Here is a 19,735-nt window from a genome sequence, read left to right as displayed (position 1 = left end):
ATCCTCCACTGCACTCCCGGGCCACAGCAGAGAGCTGCCCTGGAAGAGGGGCAACCGGGGCAGAATCTGGCGCCCCGACTGGGACTAGAACCTGGTGTGCCGGCGCCGCAGACGGAGGATTAGCCTATTGAGCCGCCACGCTGGCCTATAGAATTCAGTAGTAAAGCCAACAGGTATCAAACTTTTGCTTGATGGAAGACTTTTTAAATTTTTGTTGGAAGACTTTTGATTATTGCTTTAATGTCATTGCTTATTATTGGTTTGTTTAGATTGTCTATATCTTCTTGATTTAATCTTGGTAGATTATATGAATCCACAAATTTCCATTTCTTCAAGGTTTTCTGGTTTATTAACATATAGTTCCTCATCCTACTTTTTTATGATTCTTTGTGCTTTAGTGGTATCAGTTGTAATGTCTCCTATTTCTTCTCTAATTTTATTTATTTTAGTTTCTTCTCTTTTTCCTTTGTTAGATTGGCTAGATGTTATCTATTTTACTTATCTTTGTAAGACTCTATCTTTTGTTGATATTTTGCATTTTTTTTTAGTTTCAATTGCATTTATTTCTGCGCTGATCCTTAGTATTTCTATCTCCTGTTGGTTTGAATTTGATTTGTTCTTTTTCTTTTCTTTTACTCTAAAGACTTATTTATTTATTTTGGTTTTCCTTTATTTGTAACTTGAAGCTTTTCTCTTACTGTCTTTTGGATTCTCTAACTTTTGACAATTTGATTACAATATGCCTTGGTAAAGTTTTGTTTGTTTGTTTGAGTCTGCTTAGGGTTCTTTGAACTTTTTATATCTGGATGTTCATGTCTCTTTCAATACCTGGTAATTTTTCAACTAATATTTAATTTAGCAGGTTCTCAATGCCTTTTTCCTTTTCTTCTTCCTCAAGAATACTTATAATATGAATATCTGGTCATTTAATGATATCCCATATTTCATATCTTCATTCTTTTTATTTCTTTTCTCTTTATTTTTGTATGATCAGAACATTTCAGAACTCTTGTCGTTGAGGCCAGAAATTCTTTCCTCCACTTGGTCTATTCTGCTGTTAAAGTTCTAAATTGTATTTTTTTTTATTTCACTAATTGAAGATTTCATTTACACAATGTCTATTTTTTTTTTTTTTGGTGAGTGAGTTCTATCTCCTTAGTAATATTTTTACTCATGTCATTCATTATTTTCCTCATTTGTATAATCTATCTATATTATCCTGCATCCTGTTGATTTTCCTTACCATCATTATTTTGAATTCTATATCTGTCATTTCATAGATTTCCTTCAGTTCAGGACCTATTTCTGGAGGGGTGTTAATGTTTTTTGGAGGCATCATGGTACCTTGCTTCTTCATGTCTCCTGTGTCCCTATGTGAATGTCCCTTTTTCTTTATGGAGTAGATTTTATTGTAAAAGAGTTTATGGCTTAGCTGGAATGCAGGGTATTACTTGGCTTGTTGCTTTGGCTTTGGTTCTAGATGAATCCAGGAGTATAGTCTCTGAGTGATTTCTTTTGTCTTAATTAATGTCAGCTTTATCTATAAGTGACACAGTGGTCTAATCAGCTACTGTTCTTTAGCGATTGAAATGTGACTGAGATAAATAAGGGCTTCCTTGGGTGCGTATCTTTGGTCCACAAAGAGTTTGACTTCAGTCTCCCTGGCCAATGTGATGGCCAAAACCTTGTTGTTGTTGCCAAGGGAGACAAAGTTTGCTTCCTCCTTATCCTCCTGGCAAGCCTGAGTGCTGCCAGTGTTTGTAGCATCAATTGCTCTGGCTCTGAGACTGTGTGATAGAGTTGGACCCTTCCTGCTAGTAGAATCCAAACAGTGCTGTGGCTTATAATACTAACAGCTCTAGACCTAGGACTAGGGGATGTGAGCTGGACCCTGTTCCAGTCCTACAGGGCGACCACAAGGTATACAAGGGATTTTACTCTGGAGGGTATGAGTCCAGAGGTAGATTGAAGGTAGGTTCTTCCTTATGTCCACCAGGTAGATTCCAGTGGCACCAGGAAATTTCGAACAAACTGTTTACAGTCCTGGTATTGCAGTGTATAGTGGAATCTTTATCCAGATGTCACAGGTTGAGAGAAGGTAGTTTTTATGGTCTGTTTCTGGTGTTAGCCCCCAGAAGCTAAGGTAAATCCCCTTTGCTCACGTAGAATGCATGAGTGTAGCTCTGGGGCTAGTGGCCCAAAACTCGCACAGTTGCAGGATGCAGGGACTCTGTCCTTTGCTCCACATGTTGCCCTGACTCTAACTCTGATGCTCGTAGGAGAACAGAGGCACACTACATAACTTTTTGGTGCCAAGTATGGCACTCTGCGGTGGTGAGGGAGGGAAAAATGCAGGGTGGCTTCCTTGCTCCAACCCTGGCAATTGCTTAGACCCCAGTCAGCTCTCCATGCCGTAGTAAAAGTTACTGGGTGACTGTGGACTTCCCCCTCAGCTAAAACTGCAAGCACGGGGTCGTGCGGTGATTTCTTCCTACCTTGACATAGTAAGAGCTCACAGCCAGCAGCTGCCTGTGCCTTGAGGCTGGCTGCGTTAGTATCTCCATCTTCTCTCCTCACATCCCATGGAGTCTTTGTTGTTGTTGTTTTTACACTCCTTTGCTGAAAATTTCTGTTAGACCCCTGGAAGTGGGTCTAACTCCCTTTGTCCTTTTCATACCCCAGAGCAGTTTAAGTTAGTGTGGCTATACCCTGTTCATCCTTCTTGGATCTCCTCAATTTATCTACTAATTACATTTTTCCTTGAATGTTTTGAAGTGTCCTTTTATTAAAGTGGCTACTCTTATGGTAGAGTATCTTAACCTTGGTATTAGCACAGATTTAACTCATGGAATATTTCTGGGAGAAAAGACAGGGATATTCTTTTTTTTTTTTTTTTTTTTTTGCATCTCCAGTCTGGTAGAGAGCAACACAAGAGAAAATGAGCTATTTATGAAAATGAAGTAACAGAATATAGGTTGTTGAGTCATAGAGAATTAGCCATGATCTGTGACCTTAGAGAAATCTCTCAAGTTATTTACCATGTTCTTGTCTGTAAAATACAATTAAAGTGTCCAGTTTGTAGAATTTTCTTGAGCATTTCTGTCTACCTCCAAAGCCTTCATCTTATAAAACCTTTTTCCAAACTAAGCTTCTGAATTTATCTTCCTGGAATTGAGAGTATCTTGAGTTTTTAGAAAAATATATTTCTGAGTAGGTATTGTACCAAGGATTACTTTCTCACTCATGACAGTACCTGAAAGGAAACAGGGAGTCAGAACCAGGTGGAGGGAAGAGTTGTTTGTGATGTACCTGCAGCAGAGGCCTCTGGAAACCCCACAGTGATTGGAGCTGAGATTGTCAGGCAGAGCTGTTCCAAATGGAGTCCATGATCTGGACTTTGCACCTCTGAATTAAGCAGGGATTCGATGTAGGCTTCACAGGGGAAGGCTCATGTGCTTGGGCGAGGTGGTTCCTCCTGACTGAGGTTATGTCCCATAGAGTGGCACAGCTTTCATGTGTCAGCAGTCAGCCCTCTTGACAGCCCACTGTGGCTACTATTCTCTGAGTTGCAATTAATGCTCATCATCTCCATCCTTGCTGGGCAGCCATACTTGGAACATGTCTTAATCCTATATTTTTGTTTTTTAAAGAGATGTATGTATTTCTTTGAAAGGCAGATACACACACACACACACACATAGGGAGAGAGAGAGAGAGACAGACAGACAGACAGAGATTGAGAGACTGGAAGATATCTTCCATCTGCTGGCTCACTTCCTGATGACTGTAATAGCCAGGAGTAGGCCAGGCCAAAGCCAAGAGCCTGGCACTTCTTCCAATTCTTCCACATGGGTGCAGGGGCCCAACCACTTGGGCCATCTTCCACTGCTTTCACAGGTGCATTAACAGGGAGCTGGATCAGAAGCAGAGCACATGGGACTTGAAACTGTGCTCATATGGGATGCTGGCACTGCAGGTAACAGATTAATGTGCTATGCCACAGTGCTGACCCTTTGTTATTATGGGAAGAAGTCTAGTGAAATTAAAATGCCACCAAGTGGTTAATTTCATCTTATCTAGAAATGGTGACATACCAAGGGTGCCCTACAGGAGGGACAGGCGACTCCCTTCATCCAAGGCTAACATGTGAATGGTATATACCTTTGTTCTGGGTGGCTGGAGGAATGAGTATTTCAGTTCTGCTGGGTATTCTGTGTGGCACACTGTAGCTTTCATTACAAATCTAGTTGACTGAAGTTAATAAAAAATAAAGAAAGGGGAATTTATTGAAAGAATTTTGGAATGACTCATAGAAATGAAGTATGTATTGAACATCAGAAAAAAAGGGTAGGAGTCAGACTGGCTGGAGGGACTTCAGATAAAAGAAGTACTATTGTTAATTTGATTCAATTCAACAGAACCTAATTTTGAATTGAATTTTTCACTCAAGCTTCCTCGGATAGAAAAGGCTGTGGCACAGTTTTGGCTGGGTGTCCTACCTAAATCAATGAATACATCATAGAAAACACTTCTTATCCAAGGAAACTGTACTCAGCTCAGAGGAATTCCCTGTGAATCTAGTAGCCAACCTAAAATATGTTTAGTCACTATTTTCCTTCATTTTTCATGAAAACATAAAATTTCTAGATTTTTAAAGCTGTGTTTTTTTTTTTAGTTTATTATACATTGTAATGATTTTGGTATAGATAAATGAAGTTGTCATTATGTAATCTTAATAAAACCAGGTGCTTCTAGCCTAGGCCTACATGAATTGCAATCTAAAAAAATATTTTCTATAGCTAGGAATTTATCGCTAAATGGAATTTTTTTAAAAAATTTACTTATATATTTGAAAGTCAGAATTACTCAAAGAGAAGAAAAGAGAGAGAGAGAGAGAGAGAGACACTGAGAGAGACACTATCCAGTAGTCAGCAGCTTTCTCTGGATCTTCCACGTGGGTACAGGAGGCTAAGCAATTGAGCCATCCTCTGCTGTTTTCCCAGGTACATTAGAAAGGACCTACATTAGAAGTGGAGCAGCCAGGACTTGAACCGGTGCCCATACGGGATGCCAGTTATACAATCAGTAGCTTTACCCTCTATGCTACAACATCAACACTTCTAAATGGATTGTTTAGAAGTATTTCAAATCTTGATTACTACTAGTATTGAAAAATACAGTGGAGGGATAGAAAACTATGTTACATAGCAAAACCAATCCAAACTTTAAGAAAGTTTTGCTATTAGTAATTGTGACAATGCCATGGTAAAATGTCATATTACTCCAAAAGTTTCTTACATTTCTCTTTCAACATCTGTGTTATGGTCAATGCTATTGTTTGTTATAGTAAGAGTCTTCAATAACAACTTCTCTCCTATGGAACCTACTTTTGCACTTATCCTGGACTTGGTTCTAGATTTTCTTTGACCACATAGCCGTCTTTGGCTGATGGGACATTAGCAATCGTGAAACAGTGGAATTGTGTCAGGGCTTGCCCTCTCCTGTTTTTTTTATTTTTTAAAGATTTTTTTTTTGAAACTCAGAGTTACAGAGAGGCAGAGGCAGAGGCAGAGAGAGAGAGAGAGAGAGAGAGAGGTCTTCTGTCTGATGGTTCACTCCCCAGATGGCAGCAACGGCCAGAGCTGCGCTGATCCAAAGCCAGAAGCCAGGAGATTCCTCCAGGTCTCCCACATGGGTGCAGGGGCACAAGGACTTGGGCCATCTTCTACTGCTTTCCCAGGCCATAGCAGAGAGCTGGATCAGAAGTGGAGCAGTCAAACCTGCGCTCATATGAGATGCCGGTGCTTCAGGCCAGGGCATTAACCCGCTGTGCCACAGCGCTGGCCCCATCTTATTGTTTTTTAAAATGAGCCTACAATGAGAAATCCTGATGATACCTGGCCCAGCTGAGAGCTAACACCAACAGGCAAACATATGTGTAAGGATATTAAGATTATGCAGCCTTTGCTAAACTGTTGATTCAACCAAGGACAGACTTGCAGAAGACTCACCCTGAATAGTAAGCACATTAAATGGTCCATTGTTTTCCTTGTTTTGTGTCATTACATTTTGGCTTGGCTTTTAATGAAGCTGTGGATAATATCCTTGGCATTTGGTTTTGCACTTTCACTTAATCAGGAAGCATAGTCCGTGTACCTTCTATTGATTCTGAATTTGGCTCTGGGACTGACTTCAAAACATAGTTCAAGAATGGATACACCAAGTGGCAGTCAGATTTGTTTCAGACAATGGGAAGTTAGTGGGTACTACGCAAATAGAAGTTTGAAAAAGCTCTTGCAGTTTTGCTTTCTCTCTTGCTTCTGATTTTAGTATGAGAAAGGCCAGCTTACTCGAGTGGAGATCCAGTTCTGAACTGCAGTCCAAAATCAACTGACTTGCAGCTGATTGCCAGACATGTGAGTGAGTCCAGCAGGACAGTAACGCCAAGGCAGCCTCTATCTAACTGATTACCTGTAGACTTGTAAGCTACATGAATGCCTATTGTTTTTAAGTCGTGAGCTTTGGCATAAATAGTTATGTAGCATTGCTGTGGCAATAGGTAAGTAACACATCTCTCTTGCCTCAAGGTTATGCGCTCAGGGCGCATACTGAAACACCGTCTCATTAATGCAAATCTTTGTTTCAGGGTCAGTTTTGCTCTCTTTTGTTCAGTGCACTTTGGTAACTGAGATTTGAAGTCTACCATTTGGTCCTGCTCCCTAAAAGGCCCCTCGCATCAATTCAGGCCTAAAATCTTCATCACTTTCATAGTGAAACTCAGAATTAAAAAAAAAACAAAAAACATTTATTTATTTATTTGAAAGGCTGTGTAACAGAGAAGGAGAAGGTTGGGAGGAGAGGAGTGGAGAGGGAGAGGGAGAGAGTGAGAGATCCATCTTTCATTCTTGGGTTCACTCTCCTAAATGGCTGCAACAGCCAGGGCTGGGCCAGGTCGAAACTAGGAGCCTAGTCTCCTGCAAGGGTATCCAGGACCCAAATACTTGAACTGTAATCTGCTTCTATTCCCAGTCTCTTTAGGAAGAAGCTGTATCAGAAGCAGAGCAGCCAGGATTCGACCAGTTGCTCTGATATGGGATTCCAGCATTGTAAGGGGTGGCTTAACCTATTGCAGCACAATACAGGCCCCAAACTTAAGCTTTTGAATAGCTGCTAGATGAAAGCCACATTTTGGAGGATTGAACTAATCAGTTCTGATGCCCCTTGGTAGCTGGTTCACTGTACCAGTCCCTTGATGGGAAACACAAAACGGAACGTTTCTTCCAATTTTGATGTTTAGTCATGAATTCCACCATCAAATTCTTGCTCCTTTGTAGCCGGCTATGCAAGCTTCCCAGGGCAGGGAACAGTCTGGTCTTTTTTTAAAACTTAAAAGCTGAGTCTTGTATATTCTCCCTCAATCCTCCTGTATCATCAGTTGATAGTATCTGCCACCCTTTCAGCTTTTTCAATGGTGTTTGCCCATCATGACTCAAATGACTCCCGCTGAGATGGTGCCATCTAGACATTTCTCTACTTCTCTTCATATAATCGCCTCAGTGTAGAGGCAACATGGACCAATTGAAGGACCAGCCACCAAGTCCCCAGGGGACCCTGTTGGTAAATCAGAGAGATGAATTGGAGCTAGTCCAATCATGTCTGATCTTTCTCCTGTGAAAAATAATTCTAACTCCTCAGAAGTAGTAAGTATAAATTGAGACTGGATTAGAAACTAATATTCAATGTGTAACCTTGTAGTGAACTTTTTATGTATTTTTATTTTAGTAAATTTATATAATGCTGTCGGATTCTGGTTTTCACCCAGGTCATCCATTCTTAAATCATGTTTTCTCCCATTGCATTTCCCAACACAGCACAATCTCTCAATGTCCCTCTGATTTATCATGTTGTTCTAAGAACTTGCTACAAAGTATCTCACCCAGATAAATTATTATTAACATGAGAGGGCAAATCATGTATTTTAGGGAGACCTCTTTTCCTCAAATTCAAGTATAATATATTCATGTGCTACATGTACTACCTAGCATATCTTTTTCTGATAAATATTGTTATCCTGGAATAAAACAGATTCACTATTTAGAATAAGTCCTTAATTCTGTATGAGCTAAATAATGCACTATAGAAGGCAGCTATAGTTATTACTCAGTTTATGGAGTAGTATTTTATTATAGTTGCCTCAATAAAACTTAATATAGGTTGAATCATTAACCATATTGAAAGGAACTATAATTTTAATATATAAAATATACTATAATGTCCTATAGATTTTTTAAAGGATCTTTTACTGATCCTTGGTAATAATTTAATTACATTTAATGGATGATGCTTAATTAACCAGAAATAGCACATTTTTTTTTAATACCTGTGGGTAGTGTAGTTTTCATTCTTTCATGTGAACTGGACTATGATATCTTTAGAAAATGATTTTTGCTTTGTCTAAATGATGAGATGAATAGTAACTGCTATGGAGTAGTACTTTCATACTGGTTACGCTGAATTGTCCTGGCTGCCATGTCTCTTAGCATTGACCTTCATTTGACAGTGATACTTAAACCACTCCCCTTATAAGAGGTTCAAAGGTTGAGTAAATAAACACTTCAGTGCACCAAGGAAGTTGCTTTTAAAGTCCTTTGTAATCCCAAGAAATCACCCCCTAAGGTTTTAAAGGAGGGAAGCTGGCTGTTATATTGTACACTGTGCAGTGGGCTAAGAGTACTTTTCCTAAAAGATAATGTGAGTCCATGTTTTAAACTATCTTACATGGTTAGAGGTAGACTATATGTAGGAGGGAAAATAACAAAGTTCAAAGAAGCAAATACACGAACTTCAGTAATATTGAAATATTTCTACTGAGAATCGATACCTACAAGAATTGTAGCTTGTCAGTTTCACAGAAGGAAGCACAGGTCTAGGGAAAGAAGAAAGAATCTAAATGACATCATCAAGAAAAATGGGAATGAGCTTCCCCAAACAGGGTGAGTCTAATATTTAAAATAAAAATAAAAAGTAAAAGCAAAAGGGTTGAATTTCATGAAGTATTCTGAGTCCATTTACTTAGTAATTTCCCCCCTCCCAAGGGGCTTGCATCTCACACTGTCACACTAAATGTCAAGTGTTGCAACGAATAGCAATGCCTTTTCACTACTGTCATCACCTATTTATGTGGAGCATATAGAAAGCTTCTCTGATTAGGGGTCATTGACAGAGAAACTAAGCAGGCTTGCTTTGGAACAGTCATAAGGAGTTGAGGACTTGCATATGCATAAAATTAAAATGTCTAATAGTTTCCAAAAGAGAAAACACCATGTTTTATAATTTTAAAGTATGCTTGGCCATGTGTTTAAATATACCACATTTAAATTCTGAGCAAATAGATCAAGCTCTTTTTTTTTTTAAATATCTGATTAAATATTTAACACTATTGGATCAGATTATCACAGGATCCAGTGTTCTCTTTGATTCTTTTCTTGGGAGATTGCATTTCATTCATGTTACTTAGTAAGAACAAGATCCTTGTCACACCTCACAATTGGCAGGGCCTCAGGTTCTGGGTTGCTTGGTCCAACTTGGTGGCAAAGCCACCTATAAAATTAATTCTCCAACTGTCACCTCCCCTCCTCTTTCTGCAACAGCACTATTCCATGTCCACTTGCTTTTATTTGTTTTCATATTATGCTAGAGTTCTTTGAATTATTTATTTACTTATTGTCTTGAAAAGCCGGGAGAGGGAGAAGGAGATCAAATTACTGACTCACTCCTCCAAGGCTCACAATAGTTGGGCTGGGCTTGGCTCAATCTGGGTCTCCCATGTGGGTGGTAGGGATCCAAGTACTTGAGTCATTACCTGCTGCTTCCCAGGCTGTGCAGTTTCAGGCAGTTGCATTCAGAAGCAGAGCTGGTACTTGAACCTAGGCACTCTGATATGGTGTGCAGGTATCTCAAGTAGCATCTTAACCACTACACCAGACTCCTTTCCTGATACCTTTAATACAAATACCTCCAAAGGAGACACAGTCAGTCATTTATTTAGTATTTTCTTTTTTTTTTTTTACATAACATGAAAGGAGTTTGCATTTATTTGTCCTCTAGTTAACAATGACACTAGTTAACCAATGTTGGACAGGTAAGAATTTGTCCCCAATTGAAAATATATCGTAACTTGTAATAAACTGTTATAATAATAATCTAAAACTATTGAGGAATTGCAATTTTTCTGACAATTTCATAAAATAATACTTAGGACAGAAAATCATCAGTGTAATAAATGTTAAGACATATTGTTTCTATACTTCCAGAAAAAAAGAATAGAATTAATAGTATAAGCATCCCAATAGAGAGAAAAATTTTCCACTATATGTCTAAGAACGTAGTCAAATCAGACCATAAGGTGCCATATTAATAATGCTTACAAATAAATAGTAAACAATTATTCCAAGTTTCTTGCATTCTATTAGACTGAGTAATATTTGATACACCCCCCTTCCTGCTACTATCCTTCCACAATAAACACACTACAAGGACACACATGAAGGAGAAAATAGTGTACATAATGGCCAGGCTAATAAAGTAAATTAAAACTACAGATTGCGGAAATAAAATCAGAAATTACAAGTAAAATTGCAAACTGATGTATGGTGCCCACATGGATAATAGGTGGATGTTAATAACTAAACCAGTGACATAACATATGGCCTTGATATTGAGCCTCCTATTGAGAAAGCTGGAATTCAAAGAATTACATCTTTTGAAAAGGTGATGAATATTTCAATGACCAACCACTGTTTGATGGTAACATGCCTTGGGTATGGAAAGGTATTACCAACAGAAATTGAAATCTTAGGACCTCCTCACCTAGTAGTAGAAGGTCCTAAGAGGTACAGACCCTAAGCTGACAAATTAGCATAAACATTCATCTCAAAATATTAAAATTGTGTGGTGCCAGAAGAATCAAAAATAAAACTAGTCACTGAAGACCTACTAGACATACAGACCTTACAGGAAGAACAGCAGGGGAACAAAGAAAAATTTACAAGCTCATCTTATATAAAATTCTTAAATGAAGAAACAATGATACCCCAAGCCATGCTATTCTTTATTCTCTCAAGGTATTTTGGGGAGGATATCTAGCTCACTCCAGAGCTCATTATTTAAGTAATAAATTCTTTCACACCCTCTTAGTGCATGAGTGGCATCATTCATTTCAACATCTGAATCAAATATTAGGTGGTGTGTTCATCTTATCACCATGAAACAACAGGAATGCATCAATAAATACCTGAAAATTTATATTTATAATCACATTATTATTTTTTTATTTAGTGAATATAAATTTCCAAAGTACAGCTCATGGATTACAAAGGCTCCCCCCCCCCACAACTTCCCCTCCACCCGCAACCCTCCCCCCTCCCACTCGCTCTCTCCTTCCATTCCCATCAAGATTCATTTTCAATTCTCTTTATATATAGAAAATCAGTTTAGTATATATATAGATTTCAACAGTTTGTCCTCCCATAGCAACACAAAGTGAAAAAGTACTGTTGGAGTACTAGTTATAGCATTAAATAACAGTGTACATCACATTAATGACCGAGATTCTGCAAGATATTTTTTTTTAAAAAGATTGATTATTTTTCTATGTAATTTCCAATTTAAAACCAAGGGTTTTTTTTTTCCAATTATCTTTATATACAGAAGATCGCTTCAGTATATACTAAGCAAAGCTTTCATCAGTTTGCACCCACACATAACCACAAAGTGTAAAAATACTGTTTCAGTACTAGCTATATCATTACTTCATCTATGTTATGTCATGATTTTAAAGAATCTTATTTCAACCAGATATTTTGTATTTTGAGCCTTCTTGGCATTCTTGACAGACATTCAAAAAATAAAAGTTCCAAACAATCTGGACTCTAAAATTTCCAGTAAATCTTGGACTTTGGTTTTTCCAGTTTGGGCCCAACTGAAAAAATCGAAGGACCTATGTCTCTCATCTTATAAGAGACACCAACTAATCAGGCTATTTGGATTATATTAGAAGTACTGTCAAGATGTGACATGGTACCCAATTTTAAGTTTCTATAATGGAAAATGCTATTAATACAAATGATTGAGAATTAAAAAGTCTAATGATCTTGTGTTACTAGACATGATAGTTATCTTAATGAGAAAGCCCCAGAGGCCTAAAGGGTGAAATACTTGTAAAATCCTACAGGTGCTTTCAAAAATGCTGTGAAGTAAGCAAGTGCCTCTTGTTGGCTGATGAGTTTATAATTTTAAACATGGCGACTTAAAGTCTTTTGTCATCCACAGTTATATATGATTTGCTGCTCATAAAACTAAAGTGTTGTTGGTTCTGTGTTTAGCTGCCCTCCTATAGGTTCCTATGGACTTTTTCCAGCCACTTCTATTGTATTCAGTACTTTGGAATAGATCTGTAAACAGATGAAGCCAATAATGTATTAACAGTACCAACTGAGAGAAAGTATGGTTAACTGAGGTTACTAAAAACAAAAAGCAATTCAAATCAATTGGCAATTACAAAAAGAGTTAAAGATTTTAAAAGCTATTATTAAAATTGCTATATTGGACTATTATGCTATGTTATATGTGTGTATATATTGTATGTCCACATGGGGAAATTTTATTAAGAGTTTTATTTTAATTGGCTTATGATTAGATTGTCCATAAATTTAAGCTGCTAAATTTAATCAAAGATACATTTTAATTTGTGTGACCTGAATCTGTGTATCATGTTTTAAACTTGTTGGTAGAAAGAAACTAAAAAACATTTTATATGGTTGTGCTTAAGTTTACTGGTTAAACAAACTACACCATGTTAGATATTTAAGAGGTGTTTCCAAATACATGATTCTTAAAATTTATAGAAGGCATTGGACCTTCTGGTAAATGTTTTCTTAAGTTGTTTTCTAATGGTTGAAACTGTTTGCTAAGTATTCATGTGATATTGCTATTGTCAGCAAGCGATCTAGGACTTGCTCCCTCATTTCTCTATTCTAAGCCCAACTTGTTCTTTCATTTCTCTATTCTCCTCAAGGTAGAAAACTAATTCTATTATGAAGGAATCTGTAGGACGCACAATTTAATCTTTAGACCTTATAAAAGAGATGGCTAACATTTTTCTGTAATAGCATAGCCAAAATAAGAGCTTAAATAATAATCTCATAGCTAGATTTAATTCGCCATCAGTGAAGTATACAGTAAGTAGAAAAAAAAAACCTCCCTTTCAGACCAAAGGGAAAGAAAGTTTTAAAGTGAGAATATAATTTTCCTCATGGGCATTGTCTACCTTAGAAAAACTACTACAGAACATGCCTGTGACTATAGACTTGTAGTTCAGGCCACCGAAGATTAGAGATGGGACTTGGGCACTCCCTTGACTTGCATCCTCTGGTCTGCTTTAACACAAACCAGGAGGAAAAGAAAGTTAGGCATCAGAAGCAATGGGTGGCAGGCCTATTAATGGCTGATCTGTACAGTGATCTGCCCTCAAGGAGACCCAACAGGCCAGTGCACTGCAGTGGCTTTCAATGTGGTAAGCCTGGGCTTCAGCAGAAGTCAGCTTGTGAAGAGCCCTGGCAGCTCTGCCAAGAGTTGGATCACCTTTGACAACCTATTAAGGACAGGTCCCACATGGGACGCAAGTACACAGTGACTCCTGATGTTGATTTAACAATTTAACACTCTTGTTTGTGGCATCAGTAATCTCCCTAGGCTCCAGCCATGAGCTGCCGAGGCTATGGAAGCCTCTAGGGTTCGCCGACTTCAATCCTATTCTGACAAGGCCATAGTCAAAGTGGAAGCTCTCTCCTCCCTTCAGAGAAAGTTACCTCCTACCTTGATGGCCCCATTCTTTCCACTGGGATCACACTCGCTGAGATCCTTCATTTAGGTCTTCTTTTTCTTCATCTTTTTTTTTTTTTTTCCCCAGCGTGTCTTGGCTTTCCATGCCTAAGATACTCTCATAGGCTCTTGAGCCAGATCCGATTGCCTTAAGGGCTGATTCTGAGGCCAGAGTGCTATTTAGGACATCTGTCATTCTATGAGTGTGCTGTGTATCCTGCCTCCCATGTTGGATCCTTCTCTCCCCTTTTTTTTTTTTAATCAGTTAGTATTAGCAGACATTAATCTTGTTTGTGTGATTCCTTTGACTCTTAGGCCTATCAGTGTGATCAGTTGTGAACTGAAGTTGATCACCTGGGCCGGTGAGATGGCATTGGTACATGCCACCTTGATGGGATTGTATTGGAATCCCCTGGCACATTTCTAACTTCATTATTTGGGGCAAATCCAATTGAGCATGTCCCCTATTATACATTTCCTCCCTCTCCTTTTCTCATTCTTATATTTAACCAGGATCACTTTTCAGTTAAGATTTAGACACCTCAGAATAATTGTGTGTTAATTACAAAGTTTACAAAAAAATACTAAAATAGATAAAGTGTTACATTGTACATCAACAGTCAGCACCATAGCTGATCAAGTCACTATTTCTCATAGTGTCCATTACACTTCCACAGGTTACCCTTTGGTGTTCAGTTAGTTGTCGCCGATCAGGGAAAACAAATGATATTTGTTTCTTTGGGACTGGCTTAATTCACTTAGCATGATGCTTTCCAGATTGCTCCATTTTGCTGCAAATGACTGGGTTTCATTGTTTTTGACTGCTGTATAGTATTCCATAGAGTACATGTCCCATAGTTTCTTTATCCAGTCTACTGTTGATGGGCATTTGGGTTGGTTCCAGGTCTTAGCTATTGTGAATTGAGCTGCAATAAACATTAACGTGCAGATGGCTTTTTTATTTGCCAATTTAATTTCTTTTGGGTAAATTCCAAGGAGTGGGATGGCTGGGTTGAATGGTAGGGTTATATTCAGGTTTCTGAGGAATCTCCAGACTGACTTCCATAGTGGCTTAACCAGTTTGCATTCCCACCAACAGTGGGTTAGTGTCCCTTTTTCCCCACATCCTCTCCAGCATCTATTGTTGGTTGATTTCTGAATGTGGGCCATTCTAACCAGGGTGAGGTGAAACCTCATTGTGGTTTTGATTTGCATTTCCCTGATGGCTAGTGATCCTGAACATTTTTTCATGTGTCTGTTGGCTATTTGGATTTCCTCTTTTGAAAAATGTCTGTTGAGGTCTTTGGCCCATCTCTTAAGTGGGTTGTTTGTTTTGATGTTGTGGAGTTTCTTGATTTCTTTGTAGATTCTGGTTATCAACCCTTTATCTGTAGTATAGTTTGCAAATATTTTTTCCCATTCTGTTGGTTTCCTATTCACTTTCCTGACTGTTTCTTTTGCAGTACAGAAACTTCTCATTTTGATGCAATCCCAATAGTTAATTTTGGCTTTGACTGCCTGTGCTCCTGGGGTCTTTTCCAAGAAGTCTTTACCTGTGCCTATATCTTTCAAGGTTTATTTAGTATTTTCTTAATGGATACAGGATGTTAGTCCTGGACCTGCCTTTTATCAGCTGTGTAAATTTAATCAAGTCACCAAAGTGCTTTGATCTTGTTTTTCATTTGTAAAATGATCAGAATATTAGATTACTCTCTCTGGTCTCTACGAACACTGAGATTCTGATTTTATGCTGTGATTTTCACTAGTGAATGTGTTCTATGCAATATCTGAGAAGAATTATTTTTTTTTCATTCCAACAAGGACATATTTCTTTTCTTTTTTTTTCTCCAGAACCTTTTACTTAAGGTATATGAATTTCATGCATTAGAATTTCCAGGACATCTTCCTGTTAGTGTGTAGTGAAGAAATCAGCCTTGTTCTTCAAACTGTATATATAACACATGTGAAATCTATTCCTTTTATATAAACAAACAACACGCAAAAATGATAAAAAGAAATAAAATGATCTGAAGCAAACATAAAGTAAATCCATAATGCTTGACTACCCTGGACAAAACCCTGAACTTCTGTGGATGCTGAACATTTCTGTGGTCAACTATGAAAACCTCTTCTTGGGGCCAGCTCTGTGGCACAAGTTATTCCACAGTGCCAGCATCACATATGGGCACTGGTTCAAGTTCCAGGTGCTCCACTTCTGATCCTGCTCCCTGCTAATACACCCAGGAAAGCAGAGGAAGATGGCCCACATACTTGGGCTTCTGCACCCATGTGGGAGACCTAGAAGAAACTGCTGGATTCTGACTTCTGGCTTCCGCCTGGCATATCCCTGTCCATGTGGCATTTGGGAAGTGAACCATTGTCTGGAAGATTGATCTCTCTCTCTCTCACACACACTTTCTCTCTCTCAGATAAATAAATAAATCTTTATAACAAAGAAAACCTCCTCTTCAGCCTTTTCTCTTCTGCACATCTATAGAAGGTTCTTCCCCCTACCTGAGTTCCACAGAACCCTCTTTCCTCTGCTGACATCAAGAAAATGGGATGGAGTGAATTTAGGCTGAAGTCACAGTAGAGGAAAATTTATAATCCTAGTGAGTAAAAGAATTGGTAGGTCTGAACTTCCCTGCTTCTCTGTCATTTAATCTTCATTTATGACAGTCTCATTCTTATTTCAGATTATGCTTCTGTGCTTCCTTATTCTCCTACAACAGAAGCAGATATTTCCAGGAAAGAGAAAGTCATGTTTCTTGTTCTTGACGACTACATACCCAGATTGTCACACCACCAAGTGAATATTCTGTTGTGGCTTAGTGATACCAGACATGGCCAAGACAAAGTAACGTTTGGGATCCAGCAAATGCAGAGATATCTAAGAAAGTCATCAAGTTTTGATCTTTAAAGAAGGCACTTGCAGGACAAACAAAGTGACTTCTTTACAGAAAGATTGTGTTAAGCCAAGTGGTTCCTGAGTTAGGCAATGATATCAAAGCATATCTGGCACTATTCCACTTTTATAGATGAAGTACAAGTCGCATAGTTAGAACTTGCAGTGGATCCTGGATTTAATACATGCTCATATAATTTCAGAAGACATTATTTTCCTAGCCTTTATCCAAATCCCTTGGTGCCCGAGGTATTCCAGTTATCAGAATGTAGAAGGCAACAGAGTGCAAATATCATGTATTATATAAACAGTCCCAGCAAGGTCTGGGGCTCCCTGTAATCAAACAGATTCACATTTTGGCAAAGAAACATGAATATTCACCTAAAGTGGGATAAATGATGTCTGTAAATAGCCACACACCAGGTTAGGTCAGCTTTTTTTCAGCCAAATGGTTCAGGCCAGTTCTGTTTCACTGCCAAAAAACTTTTCGGCTTCAGAAAGAACATTTGGGATCTGGGAGTTGGGCAGTTGATCATCAGCCTGCCTGGTCCCTGCAGGAAATGCTGATTGGGACCTGGATGAGAAGATGAGTTTTCTGGCCGTGCTGTCCCCGTCCAAGGCCTCTGTGCAGTCCTATCTGAAACTGTCCTAACCAGGACTTAGCGTTAGGAGCTGCGGCTGTCATTCAACGAGGTGTAAGGCTAAGAGCTCTGTCAGAGCAACACAGAGCTCCACGCCAAGGGAGCCTCTCCTGGCTGTGTTTTGAGGGTTTACAAAGGGAACTTGCCAATGATATCACATTTGCTGTTGAATTTGGGAGGTCAGTGAAAAATATAGGGCTTAACTCTGTCTAAAATCCACACTGCAGCCAGAGTCAATGAAGCATATTTAATTTGAAAAGTGATGGATATCTGTAGTTAATGAGATAAAGCTGTGTTGTTCTAAGGTTGTTTGAAAACAGAAGATTAGAAGTGGAAGTGACAGTGATTTTTGTTCCACAGACTGGGCTCCTGAGGCAGTGAAAAGCTACTATGCATTTGAAATATTTTTCAAAAAACAAATGTCTAATCCTTTTCCCCACACAGTATATGAAATATAACTAGCTGATCGTCCCGCCCCCATTTTTTTTTTGTTCTGCAGCATCTTACAATTCTATATGTTAACATACCCTAAGCAATAATTCATTCTAAATAGTAGTAGAATATGAAGTTAGGGTTATGAATACATTAAGAATTCATGTCGTGGCAGCAGCCTGAAATACAGAGGTACGTTATGTTGTCCCCAAAATAAATTTGACCTTGGTGCTTCGCATGCATTAATCACTTTCTTCTGGGCACACTAGCAGAACACTAACTGGATATGAATAATGGATGCACAACTTTTAGATTAATTTTTAGCTCTTTAGTTATTGTATGAACACAAAATGAGGTCAAATTAGGATTCTGATTCTGTTTCAAGTGTCCTGATATTTATAATTTATTAGACTTGGAGGTTACTCCCTAGCACTAACTAAATAACTAGCACAACAAACTCATGGTCTTTGGGTTAAAACAGTGTTCCGTAGGTGTGTTTCTTTCCCTTTATTTCTATAAATTCACACTGATAAATTTGGGAAAAAGCACAGATATGCTGGACCACAGCAAAGCACAAAAGATAAAGTAGGAAATTTATACAATGACAGCTGAGAGAAAATTCATGTAAATAATAATCACTAAAGACATATCTGATGATGGAACTCATTCTGTTTATGAAGTTTTAAAATCAAATCAAGAAAAGTGTACTTGATTAGAGTTTATGCTATTTTCTGACTGGATAAAGATAGATTTCTAACTTTAGACTAGAATCTAAGACATTGGTCCTTACTCATTATGTTCTGAGGCTTAGAACACATTTTGAACTTAATCTGACTTTGATGTACTCAAGATTACTAGATTAATTTTTAAAGTAAACATGAACATTCTCAGCTATAGAACCTCAGATGCCGTAAGCGTCTGTTACTACATCATGTGCAGCAGCTTCCTCCTCTGCCTCAACTTCTTTGCAGAATGGAGTCAAAGAGGGTGAGAATGAACACAGGAATAAAGATAAAAATGCAAAATCAATTTTTATTACATAGAAATAATATATTCGTATTTATTTTTTATTTAGAGAAACATAGTTCAATAGTCAGTTATTATTGGGGCATTAATTTTCCTGCTGAAGAAAAGTATGATTGTATAGTGTGTGTGTGTGTATGAGTGTGTGTGTGTCTGTATATAAAATATGTAGACAAGTCCAAATTTACACATAAATTGTATCCTTCCCATCAAATTGTCTATTTTGAAATTCTCCTGAAAAATTTTTCGGCTGTATCTTTATAAGTTCTATTTCTGTTGAAAGAAAATTGGCATGAGATAAATCTTCAGTCATAAGTAAGTGACTAAACTTTGTCTTTTATGATAAAATTAGAGCCTAGAACTATCTAAAAAGTGTTTTATAATTAGGCAATGTTTCATTTTTCTCAGACACGTTTTCTTCTGAAGAAATGTGGAGAAGTAATACTTTATGGTTGGTTAGTATCACATCTGTATCTACTGCTTATATATGGTTAAATAGAAAATGCTTTCTAAATACTTTTTCTTAATCATTGTGGGAGCACCTGCTCAGTATTGCTTTAAATTCAGGGTTACACATCATGATTATTGTTTCATATATTAAATTCCACATGGTCAATTGAGCATGATATTTCTTAATTTGATAACTTGAAAAAATAACAAAGAAGATAGTAAAGGATGTTTTTTGGGCAATCATACTATACTTGAAGAGAATAACTGTGATGATTTACTATGATATCCAGGGCTGAAACAAAATTACAGTCTTCCCTGTTAGGTGAGATTCCTGGAAGACTGACAAAATTAATCCAGCTGCATGGACTGGCAATTAAGAGTAATTGTTAATAGTTATTTAAAA

Source organism: Lepus europaeus, chromosome 6, assembly GCF_033115175.1.
Source record: "Lepus europaeus isolate LE1 chromosome 6, mLepTim1.pri, whole genome shotgun sequence".
NCBI classification, from domain to species: domain Eukaryota; kingdom Metazoa; phylum Chordata; class Mammalia; order Lagomorpha; family Leporidae; genus Lepus; species Lepus europaeus.
The sequence above is the reverse complement of the archived record's forward strand: the minus strand, read 5'-3'. Positions refer to the sequence as shown.